Source organism: Magnolia sinica, chromosome 3 (assembly GCF_029962835.1).
Source record: "Magnolia sinica isolate HGM2019 chromosome 3, MsV1, whole genome shotgun sequence".
Taxonomy (NCBI): Eukaryota; Viridiplantae; Streptophyta; class Magnoliopsida; order Magnoliales; family Magnoliaceae; genus Magnolia; species Magnolia sinica.
In genome coordinates, this window is record NC_080575.1 from 98,678,812 (window position 1) to 98,697,010 (window position 18,199).

Below are 18,199 nucleotides of genomic sequence, written 5' to 3' on the forward strand. Positions count from 1 at the left end.
CCAAAGAACATAGAGGAAATCAATTAAATTACAGAGCCACCCTATAAAGCCTTTCCCCAATGCTTCTAGAATTCTTCTCAAAAAACCCTCACATTATACCATCGCCAAATAATTGAGTCTTGGGATTGGAAAGGATGCCATGTCCATCTAGCAATGACATGGAAAATGGACACATTTAAGACCCCAAAATAGCTTACAACCCATGAAGGCAGCCCCAACCCCATTTAAGATACTCCCCATGGATTTGGATTTGGCAAAAAATTCCCCACCACAAACTATAGAGTTTGTTTCTCCAAAGAAGGTATTATTTGGCAAATCAACCAAACCCCTTCTAAACTCTAACTTTTGATTATTGAGGAAATCAATTGAATTACAGAGCCAATCTATAAAGTCTTTCCCTCAAGGATTCTAGAATTTCTCTCCATAGCCCCCACATTATACCATAAGGAAGAATTTGCCAAATAATTGAGACTTCGGATTGGAAAGGACTGCGTGTCCATACAACAAAATGACATGGAAAAAGAACCAATTTAAGATCCACAAACCCTTTACATGGACAAACCCAATCCCATTTAAGAATCTCTCCATGGATTTGGCAAATTCCCAACTCCACAAATCCATGGATTCAAAGCAAAAAATTTTCCTCCAGGAAAAAAAGAAGAAGCTCATTGTACTAATTCTCCATATGCAATTGAATCCCAAGCACTGAATGCCAACACCATGGATAACCCCCTTACCTCCATCTTTTGAACAACCCACCAAAAGATCATAGATTTTTTTAAAGGTAAATGCACTTTTATTGAAGAAGTGCCAAAAGGCGGAACATTACCACAAAAGCCCAACCATCTCAAAACCCAACACTATAGTTGGATGGATGGCATTAATGTAAGCTACATCAGTCAGGGGATCCAGGGAAGCCGCACCCCTTTTTCTAGCCCTGAAGAGGATTTTACTTTTTAATGGTGGGCATTCAGTTACCACTCTTTCCTGTCGTGTGGTCCACACATGATTTGGATCAAATTTCCATTTTGGGTTCATACCCCATATTCATATGAAAAATAAAATAAAAATAAAAAAAATGAATGCACATTGTAGATATAACATGAACATAATGGGGAAAGTGAGTATGTGATTGCAAATAGAAATCAGCAAGGAAACACCTCAGTAGGCATTACCCTCAACTTTACATTCCTGCTTCAGGTATTGTACACAAGTCCATGGAAGATAACTAATCAAAATCAATTTATGGAGAATTACTACTGAGTTAAGAAAAATGTTCTTCTCAATATTACCTATAATCGGGTTCCTCATACACATGAGGATCATTACTCTGCCTCATCAACATCCATGCCATTCAAATCCTTGAGTAGATTGTTATTTTGGCATATTAAAACATCTATATCATTCATAAGAGAAAAAAAAAATCCTAAAATAAAATAAAAATAAAATATATAAAAAAACCTAATCCAATTCCAAAAAAAAAGAAGAAGAAAAAAAGACAGCAATATCAATATTCAAAAGAGAAAAAAGAAGAAGAAGAAGAAGAAGAAAATCATTCTTGCATACCTCAAAATAAACGTGGATTATGGTATCAGAGAGGGAAGTCTTTGTGAGATCAAGAGAGAGGGGATGGTTAGGGAGAGAAGAGGGGTTTGTGAGAGGGGAGATCGAGAGAGAGAAAAGGGGTGCGGGAGATCGAGAGAGAGAGAGAGAGAGAGAGAGAGAGAGAGAGAGAGAGAGAGAGACGCGAGATGGGTTTGGAGTGGAGGGAAATGGAAGGTTTCCTGAGATTGACGCAGAATGGGTTTGGAGTGGAGGGAGATGAAACATTTCATGCAAGGGGGGAAAAGAAAAAGGGCAGCGCGGTAAGAGTTTCCGCATTTTTACCTGCTATGGCTTGGCTACGGTTTTAATCTGTAGCTAAAAGCCATGGACCGTAGCTGACTATCGCATATAGTTTTGACGGTCATGGGCGAACGGCCCTCTTAAGGGCGGCTTTGTAAGATCCATCATGATACATTTCATATATCCACTCCGTCCATTAATTTTTAAATTTTTTTATAGGGATTGACCCCAAAATATAGGAAATTAGAAGGTCAACTTAAACCACACCATTGATCAATGGTAAGTATTTAATCTCCACTGTTTCCTATAGTGTGGTCCACTTGAGCCTTCGAACTACTTCCTTTTTTGGGCTCTTACCCAAAAATGCTCTTTCAAAATGAATAGACGTATTAGATGGAGTACACATATTTTAATGTGTATCGTAGAGTCCCTTATGGGGCCGTCTCAGGTGGTAGGTATGAGTGGTGGTAATAGCTTTTAGCTACGGTTTGTTTTTTTTAGCTACGGATTTAAGCCGTAGCAATATAGCTACGGTCTATATCCGTAGCCAAAAACTATAATAGTCTGTAGCCTTTGGTCATTTTTTTGGTACTGGTGGTTCCATCAACCCATGATCCCAATTTTTCTAGACTCCTGGGGAATATCATGTGATCTTCTAAATAAACAATGAGAGTGCCCGAATTTACGTGAATAGACACAAATGACCATCGCGCTTCCACTGTGCGCTTTGGTCAATGCACTACTCAAAAATTTCCGGACTAAAGTTCCTACATGGAAACTTGAGTTTGAAATGACTAAATTTTATCCATGTTCTTAAACCTAATCCACATAGCCTCAACATAGGGTTTAAAATTTTCCTAAAATTATATAATTCTTTCCTTAATTAATTTCACGTACTAGGATTTGCAGGAAATATTATTTATAAGTAAGGAGACCTATCAGGAAGTTAAAATTTTAATTCTTCGTACAATTTCTCAGGTCGAGGAGTGCTTATGTGTAACCTAATGACAATCATGGTAGTCAAGGGAAATTACTATGATGCCTAAGTCTCATTTACTTGTCAAATGTTATGACAATGCAAATTAGGAAAATTCAAATTCTAGATTCCTAAGGGTCGTTCATTGAGTGTCAGGTTCAGGGAATGTTCATAATAATCCCTATTTGCATCATGGCGGGCACTTGTTTCCCACAATGGCTAAGCTTAGTTTCTAAGTCTAGACAACTATCTTGGTAGTTTACAAGGGAACTAAAGTTTCCATTTCCAAGTTCAATTGATTAAGTCTAAAACGTTTAAAGGGGGCCTAAGTTCATTTCTAAGTCTTTTTGGTCATCCAAACAAGTTTCTAGGGGTCTAGTATTTCGAGTTCCTATATTCCCAATTTCTCCTAACTATAGGGGACATTCACATAAGTCCAAATGGTTATTCCAATCATTTCCAAGGAATTTCTACATAAGCTTAAGGTCCAATCATCTAACTTAAAATTTTCAAGGGAATCTAGAGTTTGAAATTTCTATGTTTCATATTTTCTCTTATTCTAAGGGAATCCTGCACATATTCAAATGACCAATTTAATAATTCTCAAGGGAATCCTAGAAACTCAAATTTCTATATTCTTAATTCATCCTAGTTATAAGGGGATTTCACATGAGTTCAAATGGTGACCCTGATAATTTCTAAGGGGACCTAAGTTTGGATTTCTACATTCTTGTTCATTCTCCTAAGTCTAAGGAAAGTTACCCAAATTCAAGTTTCTAATTTCAAATCACTCGAACTTGGGATATTTAAGGTTTGTATAAGATCATTCTCCAAGGCCAAGTTTGTCCAAACTATGCTCTGATACTAACTGTAACGCTCCTACTTTTCAAGACCTGAGTATACGACCCGTTTCCCAAAAACTCGAGTGCTTACTTATAAAGAGTCAAAGTCCATATATATATATATATATATATATATTTCCTTTCATCAGATAAAGCAGATGAGCGTAAAATGGACAAATCAGACATAAAGGAAAGTTGCATTACCATTTAAATATACAAGAAGTTGCCCATAATGACTTATACAAACCAATGTCTCCATTCTTACAATTACAAAATGAAATAATGTTACATGTGAAATGAACTAAATTACAATAATCTTGGGATGTGAAATCCTGTAGCAACCTTTATCAAATACAATCATGCACCCTTGGCAAACATAGCCTGCTCTTCACCAATGTGAACATGAACATCATCTGAGCCACCTGTGCTACCTGTACGGTTGTATATTTGATGGATAAGTGGTCAGCTCAGTGTGAATTCCCCTTAAGATTACACACCATTGCATTAGGTAAGCATAGTTATAAAACAAAACATACAAAACAATACATGATGCAGATCTTATTAGATGCATGGATGCGTGAATGCAATCACGCCCCGGGGATGCTCATCCGTGAGGAATTTGGGCTTATCACCCATGCAAATACGTAATCGACGCCCTGGGGATCAACCATGCGGAATGCGATCATCGACCTAGGAAATACATCCAGTCGGACAGAGGCTAGTTGTCAGCGAAAGCATATTAAGTGCAGCGCAACGACTGCCTAACGATAGACGCTGGTCTGTGCCATGTATGCATGATTAGCCAAGCCATTATTAGTCCGATTACAATCATCCAATTTTAAATAAGCTCAAGATCACTACGGGGGCTTGTCACTAGCGTAGGCTGATAGCTCGGGCATAGGTCCTATACCACTATCCCTGGCTCATGATGCTACCATCTTAGAATGTTTAATAGAAACCCGTCGACTAGTGGTCAATCAAATTATAGTATATGGGGCTTACCATCGCATAGTTATATAAAAATGGTACATTGAGCTACATAGGGCAAATACCAAAACCGAGCCATCGAGGGCAAATGTCAAAACCGAGCCATACAGGACGAATTTTGAAACCAAGCCACATAGGGTGAATTTTGAAACCAAGCCATATAGGGTGAATTTTGAAACAATGCAATAAAGACCATCCTTGAAAACCACTTAACACAACAACTCATGGATGGTAGGCCCATATCAATGATCCATCTAGACCACCACTCAATAACCACTAGATCAAAGGTCCATTGCAATCACTGTCAATCGAGTTACATCCCAAGTATGGGTGTACATTTATAAGTGGGGGTTTTCCACTAAGGAACCGGTTTAAATCCCAGAGGCAGTCTACAAGTAATCCAATAGCATGGATTAAATATACAAGATAAACATTAAGCATGTGAAGTAGCAACTCAATTCCAACAATTAACACATGTGATTATAGAATGGAAATATCAATTGCAAATTAAAATAAAATTATAACTTAAGCTAATGGAAAAATGGAAAGCTCAAGGGGAAGAATCATCACCTTATTGTTTGAATCACCTACCAGTGTTACTAAAGAATGTGTGTTTCCTTAGAATTAAACCCTATCATAAATTGTAAAGTTATACAATTAGATCCAAGCTTTATACGCTATTTTCAATTAAGGTCTTGACCTATTAGATTACCTAGGTCTAAGATTTTATCCTAGAGTTTAGGTCTAGGCTAGATTTTTTTTAGATTTTAATGTAGAGTTTAGGATTTAATTCTAGGTTTAGATTTTATGTTTTGATTTTGGAATTTGAATTCTATCTTGTGTGGTCATTAATGATATTATTAAAGGGAATAATGAATGAATAAAAATAATCGAATAAATTAGTTATTAGTTTTAGGAATATTAACAATGGCTACTATCATATTAAGATTACCCAACAACAATCCTACGATGAATATTAATGCTAATAATTCCAAAGCAATTATTACTATTAACAATATCACTAATATTGGCTAGCGTAATACTAACAATCATTTTGATGAAAATAGATAGTATGTCTTAATGTCAATGTTAATATTTTAAGGACGGAGAAATAAAATGCTAATATCTTAATAATGATAATTTCCATATGTATTAACCAATGTCGTTATGGATAATTTACTAATGGTTAGTTACATCTAGATTTAATAATCTAAAAAAAATGATAATAATAATACGATGATAATTGAAATAATTTGTTCTCTCTCTCTCTCTTCCCATTTTTTTTCTTTGTTTCCTATTGGAATAACCAGCAATGGTATGGACAGCGCCAAACTCAGCTTGACCGAGTCAACTCGGTTTCAGCCAAGTCAGCCCAAGGGCCATCGGCACTTCTTCTCTCTCGGTTTTCTTCTCTCTTTCTTCTTCTCCATCATTTCTCCTTCTCTCTGTTAGAAAGTTACCAAAATCGGAACTTGACCGAGCTCAAGTAGGTGCTGATTCAGTCGAGCGAGTTGGATCGTTGAGTCGACCCAATGCAACAACTCGCCTCCATTCTTCTCTTGCTTCTTTCTCTCCTCTCCCATGTCACCTTTCTCTCTTCCTTTTCTTTTTCCTCAACTTCTTTTCTCTCCTTTTTCCTTTCAACTCTGGTCAGCAAGAACACCGACCCAACCCGAACTCGGTCTAGCCAGTGCAAAGCGGTAGCCATCAACTCGGTGCGGTGCAACAGCCGCACTTTTTCATTTCCTTCTTCTTTCTTCCTTCCTTTCTTTCTTTCTTCCTCTTGCTTCTCCTCCATCCCTTTCGTGGACGGCTGAAGGGATCCTGGACTCGGTCCAGCGGCACCAGCGGCACAGAGTGGTGCAACGGCCGCACCCGCCTCTTCTTCTCCGCACCATCTCTCTCCCCTTTCCTTTCTCACTTTTCTTTCTCCTTTCTCCCTTCCTCCATTTCCTCCTTGACCCTTCATAAGATTTGGAGTGGACCAAACCCCTGCGACAACAGGTTTGCTGGCCTGGACCGGAACGAACTCGGTTCGGCTTCAAACAGGGGAGATGATTCACCGTCAATGGCAGAACACGAGCCGGGCCTCCGTTCTCTATTTTCTCCCTTCCAGACGATTCAGCTCAGTCCCTGTGAGCTTGGGGAAGCTTCGAATCGAAGCTCCATTTGCGTTTCTTCAATGGGTTAGGAAGAAGAGGCTAACGGTTAAGCTTTTTTTTTTTTTTTTTTTTGTTGTTGTTGTTGTTTTTCCCTTGCAAGGGCCTAATGACACAGTATAAATGGTTGGGATTGCTCCCAAATGAAGGGACGAGATCAAAGGATTCCCACGCACGCGGATTGCCCTCCTGGCAAACTGAATAGAAACGACAGTTTTCTGTTTTTGGAAGGAATTCACAGCACACAGCCTGTTTGCACCAAGGTTTGTGCCCACACGTGTGCTCGAAATCGTGTGAACCAGGGGGGTTTTGGTCAGGTGGGGACGCTCTACCAGATGGATGTTTTGGATCCTCCGACTGGGATGAGATGGTGGGTCACGCGTCCGTCAAACACGGAACGAGAAACACAAACGAGCCGTTTTAAATGGCTGCAGGCGGGAGACGTTTTCCCCCTTTTGGAAATGCCGGGTCAGTGGCCGTTTGACCTGGCTGGCTGATCCCGTGTGCAGCTAGAGGAGATGCACTCGGTGCACCTGCACTCAAGTGTGGGGTCCACAGTGGAGCTACGTGGAATCCACTCCGTCCAATAGCCTCTATAAGTTTCCCCAGGTCATTTGACCAGAGGTGCGACAGATCCAACACCCATGTGGGCCATACCACCTAATTTAAGTCGTAGTTGTTGATTCCCATTGATTCGACGGTCAGATTGATTCCAATCTGAACTTCTATGGTCTTGAAAATTGTTCAGATGGTTGGGACCACATATTCCATGAACTTGTAGTATTGAGTTCAACATTATGACATCTTTACTAATATAATTTATTTTTATTTTAAGTTAAATTCTTAGGACCTATTCCTAAACAAAAAAAAGTTGTCCTTATGGTAGATCAACTATTGTAATTCATGCACCTATACCTTAACTAACTTCAATCGCTACATGGGCTGCATCCCATGAACGTCTATTTATTAATTTTCAACCTCTTGCCCATTCAACCAATCCATCGATGGGATTGACTCGCATCTAGTTACCACCAACCCTAAGGGTCTCAAAGGGTATTTAGGTGTGACCTTGGGGTTCAGTATGAAACTGAACAATCTGGGTTGTGTTTTCGAAGGGTGGATCGTCTAACGGGACATTGTAAACCTGAGGGACGGTGGATCTATTGGTCCAGACCTTAGTATCGACCTGTGGTTAAGCCATAACGTGACTAGTAGGAGTAGGGTTTCCATGGTTCAGGGTTTGGTGAACCTGATTGATGGTGTGCTTCCCAATCCCAGGGGGTCAAACCCTAGCCAAACTAGGTTTGTTTCTATCTTGGATTTGATTTCCCAGGCGGCACCCAAATGATGAAAGGTAACGGTGTTACAGCCACCTTGCCATAAACAATCTAGGGTTAATCCAAAGTGGACGGACTTTAGACCCTATAAATGCGTTTTGGATTGTCCTAGTCCAAATTTAGATGGTTAGAAACCATAAGGGTCCACTTAAAATGGTTAAGACGGACGGGTCGTGAGTTGTTGAACGATGATGCGTGATGTAAGCTATGGGTATTCCCACACATGCTTGTGCTAAGCCTGATTTAAATGGTAACACCCAAGTACTGAAAAGTATGGGGTGTTAGATAGATAGATAGATAGAGAGAGAGAGAGAGAGAGAGAGAGAGAGAGAGAGAGAGAGAGAGAGAGAGGGGAATGCTCACCTTCTCACATGAGCACCCGTGTGCACCTTTGCACACTTGTCATGGGCATAGAATCTGAACAGTCCACATGATGTGACACCCCTTGAAACTCGATGGACCTAATTTTCAGCTTGGTCCAAAACACTAGTGGGCCATTGCAAAGAGAAATGCAAATCAAGGGAGGAAATTGTTTCCTTTTGTCATGGCCCACTAGAGTTTTGTATCGGGCTGGAAGTTAGGCTCGTGAGGTTTCAAAGGGTGCCGCATCCTGTTGACTATTTAGATTCTGTACCCATGACACACAAAGTGCCCATAGGTGCTCATGTAAGAAGGTGAGCAGGTCAGCATTCCTCTCTCTCTATACACATAGACACAAACACACACAGAGTTTCCATCATTAGCTTATCTGTAATGGCTCGAATTTCGGGGGTCGAGTAAATACTCAACTCCCGATATCCCGGGTGCCACTTATGCTTTATAGATGCGGGATTCTACGGTTCGTTTCACCTAGCATTTGAGCAGTTCATAAAATTAACATAGACTATGCGATGTACTCTGGAATAAACATAAATTTTAACACAAGTAAATCAGTTAACAAGTAAAATATGTCTATTCAAAGTAAGGGACTACAACTGAGAAAAATTTACAGTTCCAAAAATATAAAATGTGTCGACCTTAAAATCTCATCGACGTCCTACAAGTGTCCGACATCGCCCCATCCAGCAACTGGAAGTAAGAGGACTCCTCCTCCAAGTCTGTGTGCACCTCCTCCAACGCATGCATCAGACTCCATAGTACCCGCATCTATAACAGTGTCTGGTTGGTGTTTTAAAACACCGTCCCAGAGTGGGAGTGAGTGATCAACTCAATGGTTCCATTAACTCTAAGTTATGAATGTTATTGATTCCACTAGTACAAGTAATGATAAAGCAACTTAAACATGCAATTCCTAAGCTCTGTTGTTAATGCACATGCATGGGGTTAACTACCAAAAAACAGAGCAAAGCCGACGGTCGTTTAAAGCTTTCCCCGACGGCTTTTAGCCGTAGCCGAAACCCAATAATCCATTGACAAATTAGGACTTTTTAATGGTGGACGTCGAATCACTAGTGTTTTCTCATTGTGTGCTCCACCTAAGATTTATTTCAGGCTCATTTTTTGGGATCGATCAGAAAATGATGTCGAGAAATGGATGGATGGCGTGGATGAAACAAATCGATCATGGTGGGGCCCATAGAGCCATACTAGGTCTAAATCTCAAGTTAATGTTTTCATTCTACTGTTTTTCACTGTGAGTTTTGTATTTGATGTAAAATAGTGGTGACTCGTTCATAATAATAGTGGCTAAGACAGAGTTATATAGACCATCCAAATAATCGGTCTAGTTGTAAATGGTAAATATTTATACATTTTATTATATAATACAATCTTAACGATCCAGAAAATGGTCTCATGGATGTACGACCATTAATAGAGTTTATCTTATAAATAATGGAAAACTCAGAAGATACGGATTTCAAAATATTATCTTATTTAAAAGAGGATTTCCCAATCCATCAAGCACCCTTTACTCTCTTCCCTCTTTTCCTCTTTTCCCTCTTTCATTCATCAAGCGTCATCTTCCATCGAGAAATCCTCCTAGCGCCGTTTGCTCTTTTCCCTCTTTCATCAAGCGTCATCTTTCATCGATGCACAATCTTCCATTGAGCGTCATCTTCCATCGAGCATCATCTTCCATCAAAGCACAATCTTCAAATATGTGAGCTTTTCTTTCTCCACACCACTCTCTCTTATGTTTAGATCTCCACTTACTGTTGAATTAATGCCTACCCACCATTGAAACAGTAAATGTGAGAGACTAGTGGGATGGACGACAAGAAACAGTAGGTAGAGTATGCTTATCGTTAAATCAATAGCTAGTCCACCATTGAAACAATCGGGGCCCACTGTGATAGTTGAGAGAAACCTACCTTGTCCACCAGGTGCATGAAATAGTAACTATTTAACGCCTACCATTGGATCAGCCCTGCCCACCCTAGTTGAAACTGCTTGGGTTGATGTTTTTAAAAGAATCTACCCCCTTAATTAGTTTCTCCACATGATTTTAGGGACCATAAAATAAGCAAACTCGAAACTCAAATGGCCACATGGCTTGAATGGTGGGTATTGTATGCCCATGGTTGAAACATGCTCACTAATTTCAGCTGAAAAGGTCATCATGGCCCACTGTGACGTCATTTTTGTCAGTCCATTTTAGGGGCTGGGCCTAAACATGAGGCAGATCTAATACTCAAGTGTGCCACACGCCTTGCAACAGTGGTATTAAATGCAGACATTGAAATATGGCTAGCATACTATTGAAACTTATGTGACAGACCATTTTTTTTTTCCAGAAATCCAGCCAATTCACTAATTTTTCTATCTTATTTTAGTTTGTGGGCCCAAATATGATGAAGATCCAAAACTCAAGTTCTTCCAAAGAAGAAGTTTGCAAACATACTAGGCTCCATCCCACCTGCAAAATGAAGTAAACATGCTTATATTGCAAGATGGAATTGCTGGTTGTATTTCAATCTCAATTATGATCTGATTCCCAAAACCGTTCTCATTAAATCATTGGCTATATTTCAATGTTATTTGCAACTTGCAGACTTAGATTTTGATGGTTATGTTCGTTCAATGCCAGAGTTCTTTGCGGTTTCACGCATTAAATGTGTCCCAAGATTTCCAACGGATGAACTCATGTTTGGATCACTAAAAGATTACCCTTTCTTATATGTGGTGCTACTCCAAATGGACACTTTCAAAGGTTACCCACCTAATGAGTTGACGGTCCTATTAATGGGCAAATGGATCTTCATACTAGACCTGCTTAATACCACGGTCACAGATCCATTTGCATGAGTTCTGGAGCTGACTAGGCAGTTGCAATTAATGGTCTTGGCTTTGGATTGTTGTGCTGAAGAGATGTCTCAAGAATAAAAGAAAAAAGAAAAAGAAAAAAGACAACCAAACTTGAAATATTTCCATTACCCATTTTCCTCGATACTTTGCATAAGAGCTGTCTCTAGCTAGGTGCAATGAAGTGCCCTCTAACCATTATATGGTATCAAGCCATGCCTTGTGCGTTGTAGCTGTTAGTATGTACAACTGCATTTTTTGAGATAATGAGTTTGTTCCCAGCTCGCCCATCAGAGAAAAATTACTTTCTAAATGTTTCTATTTTTTAAAAAGAGGAAATGGAAATAATAAATTAATTGTGGTTTCTTTATAGTTTCATGATGGGTTCGGAATGATTTTAGGCTATTGAGGTTAGTGAGAGTGGGTCTTGAACCAAGAATGTCCGATCCTCATTTAACTTAGTGATGCTATATTCAATAGGCTTTTCTGTTAATACAAGATTGTACAATCGTTACTAGAAGTTATTGAGGTTGTGTTACTTAAGTTATAGCAGAGTATATAGTGAGAGCAATCTAGATTGTGTTTCCAAAGACTGGACTGCCATGCTCTATGAATGTTCTTAATTTTTTTTTGAGCTTTCATCCTTTCCCCTTTTTTTTGGTCATTTTGAGCACAACTGTTTACTTTATGCCATTGCTTTACGAAACTTTTTACTATGAAGTTCAAGAAAAGAAAAAAATAAAAGAAAAACTTAAAAAAAAAAAAAAAACATAGCCAAATTTGATTTCTAGGTTTTATTATTAACCTCTTGTGCTTTGATTTTTTTGTATGATGAACTCATTATTGAAAGCCTGCAGTTTGGATGTCATTGCAACATATTATATCTTTATGACTTTTAGGAATTATTTCCCATTATCTCATTCTTTTTCTTATATATTTTGATATTTATTCTTTAAATGTTTATACTTATAATTCTTTATTAACTGATGTTGTTGATTAATATTTATGTCACTTTGTGGTTTAGCAATGTATCCCCCCTCCTCCTCGTTTAGGAATTTATATTGAACAAGTACATTCATTCGACTGAAAATGCTTGTTCATTATGGATTCCTAAATTGTCCCATTTTGGACAGTTCGGTACTATACCATGTACTTGGGTTGTCATCATTTTCAGTTTACATGTGTAATGGATTACATGTGACAACTACTTATTATTGAAATTTACATATATTTGGAGAATATGGGGAGGTGCTGCCGAAATTTCGGCTCGCATATAAACTGTATGAGGACATACATAGTATGTTACCGAATGAGATAGAGACAATTAACATCTCTAGATAGAGACAATTAGCTCATTTAGATAGAGACATATATGATTAGAAATTTATTGATATGCACAAAAAGATAGGGGAGTACGACCTTCTTTTCTAACTTGAGAAGATAACAGAAATATGTATTATTTTACTCAAGGCCTTTATGACTAGTATCTATTTCATGATGGTGTTTCCTTTAGCTCACAAAAAGAAATCATCCCTAATTCTTTTCTTCTTAACAAAGCGGTCAACCTATTTTAAATATTCAATATGGATTCTGACAATACAATGGATTATATGGTGTATCAAATGCTTCTATAGAATGCTAAATGCTTCTTTAATCAAATCAACCATATATCTGTGATGTTTTGATATAGCTTGAATTGAAAGATGGTATTTGTTTTGTTTTAGGAATATAATCTTTTTTGTTAGAAGTCCACTTCTCCTGCTGCAGACAAGAACTTGCTTCATCAGGTATAATTTGTAGTAATCCAACTTGTAACTCCTTAAAACCCGCTCTGCCGTAAGATATTATGGTGCATGATGGTTCCTAGTGGGTTAAGTTTTAAGTTGTTACATAAAGTTGGTTGGATATCTTTTATTTTTATAAATGTTGTCAATAGTTAGTTGGATGATGAATTAAGTGTATAATCGTGTGCATACCTACGGTCTTACTTAATTTATATTTATATTTCTTCATTTATATTCTTTTGTATAAATTTAACTTGTAACTCCTCAAAACCCGCTTTGCCATAAGATATTACGGTGCATGGCGATTCCTAGTAGGTTAAGTTGCAAGTTGTTATATAAGGTTGGTTGTATATTTTTCATTTTTATAAATGTTGTCAATAGTTAATTGGATGATGAATTATGTATAAGTGTGTGCCTACTTACAAGTTGTATCCAATGGACTCCAGGGAGTGGATTACTCTACATTATCTAAACCCACAATTTATAGATGGTATGATGAGCTTTGTGAAGTTCGTGAAAGAACATCTTCCTAGTAGAGAAATCATTAATTTTCCATGTACCAGATGCAAATGTCTACGTCAACCCTGCGCAATCAATGATGTGGTGATAGATCTGATTAAATATGGATTTAATCCAACATATAGGGTGTGGAACATGCACGATGAGCTTGCATTGCCCAAGTGTATCGAACGCATACCAACTTCTCACCAGTACCATAGTGTGGCAAACATAAATAACATTGTCAATGCGGTTGTTGAAGACCTCGATTGTAGTAACTTGGACAAAGTTATTCAAGATAAACCTAATGTTGCCCCCAAAGTTGAAGACATTATTGGAGATGCTTCAACCAATGAGTTTAAAGCAAATTTAGGAGATGCAATGATTGAGCTCTATCCTGGTTGTCACGAATTCACTATACTGACTTTCATAGTACAGCTTTTTAAATTAAAGGTGAACCATGGATGGAGTGAACAAAGCTTTACGGCTCTTCCATCCGGTAATAAAACCCCAATTAATACCTACCAAGCGAAGAAGATCATTATAAAGTTAGGTCTTGATTACCAGAAGATCTATGCATGTCCAAATGACTGCATATTATACTGGAGATAGCATGAGACGAAGACAAGTTGTCCAAATTGTGGTACTTCTAGGTACAAGACAGAATTTGATTCGAAGTCGAGACGAGCTCAAGTACCTGCGAAGGTGTTAAGGTATTTTCCATTAATACCAAGGATACAAAGAATGTACAGTGTGCCATAGGTGGCAAAGGAGATGACCTGACACTCAACCGAAAAAATGTAGAGTGGAAAGACGGGACATCCGGTGGACTCCAGCACATGGAAGTTTGTTGACAACAAGTATAAGGATTTTTTAGTAGTCTCGCAATATTCGATTGTGTCTAGCTTCATATGAGTTTAATTCCTTTGGCACTTTCAACACGTCGTGTAGTTCCTGGCCTGTTATGTGTGTGACGTATAACATTCCACCAAAGTTATGTATGAAACTGCAGTTTACTATGCACACTTTGCTCATTAAGGGACCACGACAGCCCAGGAAGGATATTGATGTTTATTTGGAGCCATTGATTACTGAGTAACAAGACTTGTGGTGAAAATGGATCACGACAGTCGACGCATACCATGGAAACAAGTTCAACATACATGTTATCTTGCTATGGACAATTCATGACTTTCCCGCATATGGTAACGTTTCTAGTTGTAAGACTACGGGTAAGTATGGTTGTCTTGCATGTGGTCCTCACACAGATTCCTCGCGACTAAACCATGGAAAGAAACACGTTTATATAGGTCACAGACGGTGGTTGCCTCTAAACAACGAGGCCAGAAAGGATACAAGTGCAGACACTTTCAATAAGAAGGTGGAGTCGCGACCACAACCGATTCGTCTGACTGGGAATGTGGTAAAAAACATCATTCCGAAACTGAATGTGCAGGGGGGGAAGATCAGAAAGAGGAAACAAAGGGGTACAAAAGTAGGACGGGAACAAGTTGATGATGCTGAATCAACATGCTACTTGAAGCAGTCCATATTATACGATTTGGAGTATTGGAAGGATATTCTCGTATGCCATAACCTTGATGTTATGCACATCGAGAAGAATGTGTATGAAATCCTTATTGTACTGATGTTGAACATGTAAGTGCAATGGTTATTTTTACCTTGATTGTCAAATTTTGTAATGCCAACACCACAATCTGTGTGTTGTGTATCACATTGATATATCGGTTCAAGGTAATGCATCACATGTACAAGGACAATGCTTGAAGTCAAGAATAATTATCTATTTCAAGTAATGCAAGGTCAAGTACATTGTTCTCTTCTCTAAAGCTTCAGAGTTTTAAAGCTAAGAGATCTTGTTCAAGACTTAAGGTGAAATACAACTCAAGAACTACAAGTTCAAGGTTTCAAAGATCTCACGTTCAAGCTTCATCATGTGTCGAGATCTCAAGTCTCATGAACTTCAAAGATCATCCATCATCTGAAGAAATGAAGGTTCAATGTCCATACTTCACATTTAAGGTATGAATGACCTTAGATTGACCTTAGGGTAGGTTATTTTGTATACATAATTTCAATTGAATCATTTTAAAAGTGTTTAGTCTGTTTTTAGACTAGTCCTAGACTCTATTCAACTAGTCTTAGAACTGGCTCGATCAGTCCAAGAAATTTCAAAACCAGTCCTAAGTTGTTACAAATTTTCAGAATTTTTGGGTTGAGCTACGACAGTCCTGGAGTCTGCTTGATCAGTCGTGTAAACAGTACACGACTCATTCACGACCAGTCCAGCAGCTATAACTCAAACTCCAACAACTATTCCTGGCTCCTCACGGCCAGTCGTGGAGGACTCATGACCATTCGTGAAGTGCCTACGACCAGTCGTGGAACGGTTTTATCTGATCGCGCTCAAATTTTCAAAATATTGTTGGTCCCATGACCAGTCGTAGTGTTCACAGGACCAGTCAAAGATGTGATTTCTGTAACTATAAATAGAGCACAATTTTCAGAGTTTGATATTCAATTCAAGTAAAATCAAGGCATCACTCCGAGAGATAAGTTTGTGTTCTTTTTAAGCTACATTATGCATATTTAATATTCTCTTTTGTTAGCTTTTTATATTTAATTTTGTTTCTGTATTCCAATCTGATTTGAAAGAGGAATTGTAATATTCCACTTCTTGGAATCAAAATCAAATAGAGTTAGCCTAACTTGATTTAATTTAAAATCAATTAGAACTTAGAACCATTTCAAAGTGAGTATTGGACATTGAACTTCTCTATTCAAACTTCTACTCCGATTTGGTTCTTTTGGGCTGCTACAAAAGGAGAAATTCAGATATTTTACATTTGTGTAAATCTTCTATGTTTTTGATTTTTTTGAGATTAAGCCAGAAAAATCTCTAAGTGTTGGTTATCTGAGGAGAGCCAGAAAACTTAGAGGGGTTTTTGAATTATGTAAGCCCATTTGAAAGACACACTCTGAGTTGATACAAATATTATTCTAAGGACAACCTTACACCATAAAAACCAAGGGTTTATGACAGGACAACCTTACTAGAACGATTTAAGTATCAATATCTCAAACTGAAGAGGAATGAAAAGGAAATAACAAGAAATGAAAGTCTAAATTATTACAACATTCCCCACAATGCTTGAAATGTAAATATTACAACATTCACATTCACACATACATCCCACAAACTTAAATGATTAAAGATATAGAAAATAAATCAAACATCAACAAAACACAAAGAGTTATAGTGGTTCGCCTGTGTGTTCACCAACTGTTAAACAATAGCCACACAGCAATTGCTACTCCACTCATAATATCCTCACGCAGGGGATATTAGCGTTCACTATGAAAATAGGTTTTTCTCAGGTTCACCTAAAACCCTCACAATTGTGTCTTTCAAATGGGCTTAGGTTGCTTTACATTTTCGTATTGTGAATTGCTTAAAGTGCTATCTTTCCTTTATTCATTTAAATTCTGTTATTATTATTTTAATTTGGCATAGTCCTATTCACCCCCCCCCCCCCCCTCTAGGACTCATAGCTAGGCCGTTTCAGAACACAACATGCAAAACCAAGCATGACGCGAATACACGCAAAGACTTAAATATTATATATAAGAAGGGAGAGAAAGTAATATATATATATATATATATATATATATATATAATATAACATCCTAGATTTTCGCTATTTTGGATTTTTTTTTAAAAAATTAAATTTTTTATATAACTAGCCTACGTCGTCACTTATTGACCAGTAAAGAACCACATAAATTCAATTAATCAACCATATAAAGTCAACGAATCCAACTGATCACTTAAACATCGAGTTTAGCCCTGTGATTTATTCACATAGGGCCCAAATCTAGCCAACCTATCACTGAGTAATCAAGACAACCGCAACCAAATAAAGATCTGTCCAAAGCTGAGACAACTAGAGGTCGGGTCTTAATTAACAAATAAAAGTGACCCAACTATCTTTTTAACCTAAGAACGAATGGTTTAGAGTGATTATTATCGAATTGCCATTTTCGCTAATTGCGAATAGGACCCACTATGGACTTAGCAAATCCAGACCCTAACCATTGCGCATAAGAAATCTCCCTACCCAATTCATTCTAAAAATGCCCCGATTATCCAAACAATCTCTATACCGCTCATTAATGAGCCACTAAACCTGATGCTATAGAAGGATGTTCATCTCAGTGGGTTTGACGTCCATCGCGGGTGGAGAAATAAGAAAGTGCCTATAACTGCTCAACTTGGGGCAGGGGCTAAGCGCTTGAAACGTGCTAATCCTCTTGGCAAAATTTTGAAACTTAAGTGAAATAAGCCCCCCACTTTTTCGTGAAGTTACAACTTTTCAACCGTCGGATTACGACCAAACTCGAGATACGAGTTAAGGATATTTTCCCGCTCACATCCGTATAGCCACGTCCTCGATCAATCACTGACGATCATCCATCGTGAATGGACACTACCAAAAAATAGGGCAAC

The 18,199-nt window shown here is 38.1% G+C and overlaps 1 protein-coding gene across 1 annotated transcript in view; it reads left to right on the forward strand.

Annotated features, from left to right (window-relative positions):
• Positions 1–18,199, forward strand: part of LOC131240370 (transcription factor MYB4-like) — an 82,435-nt gene that overhangs the window by 52,224 nt on the left and 12,012 nt on the right. The gene's annotated exons all lie outside the window — the stretch shown is intronic.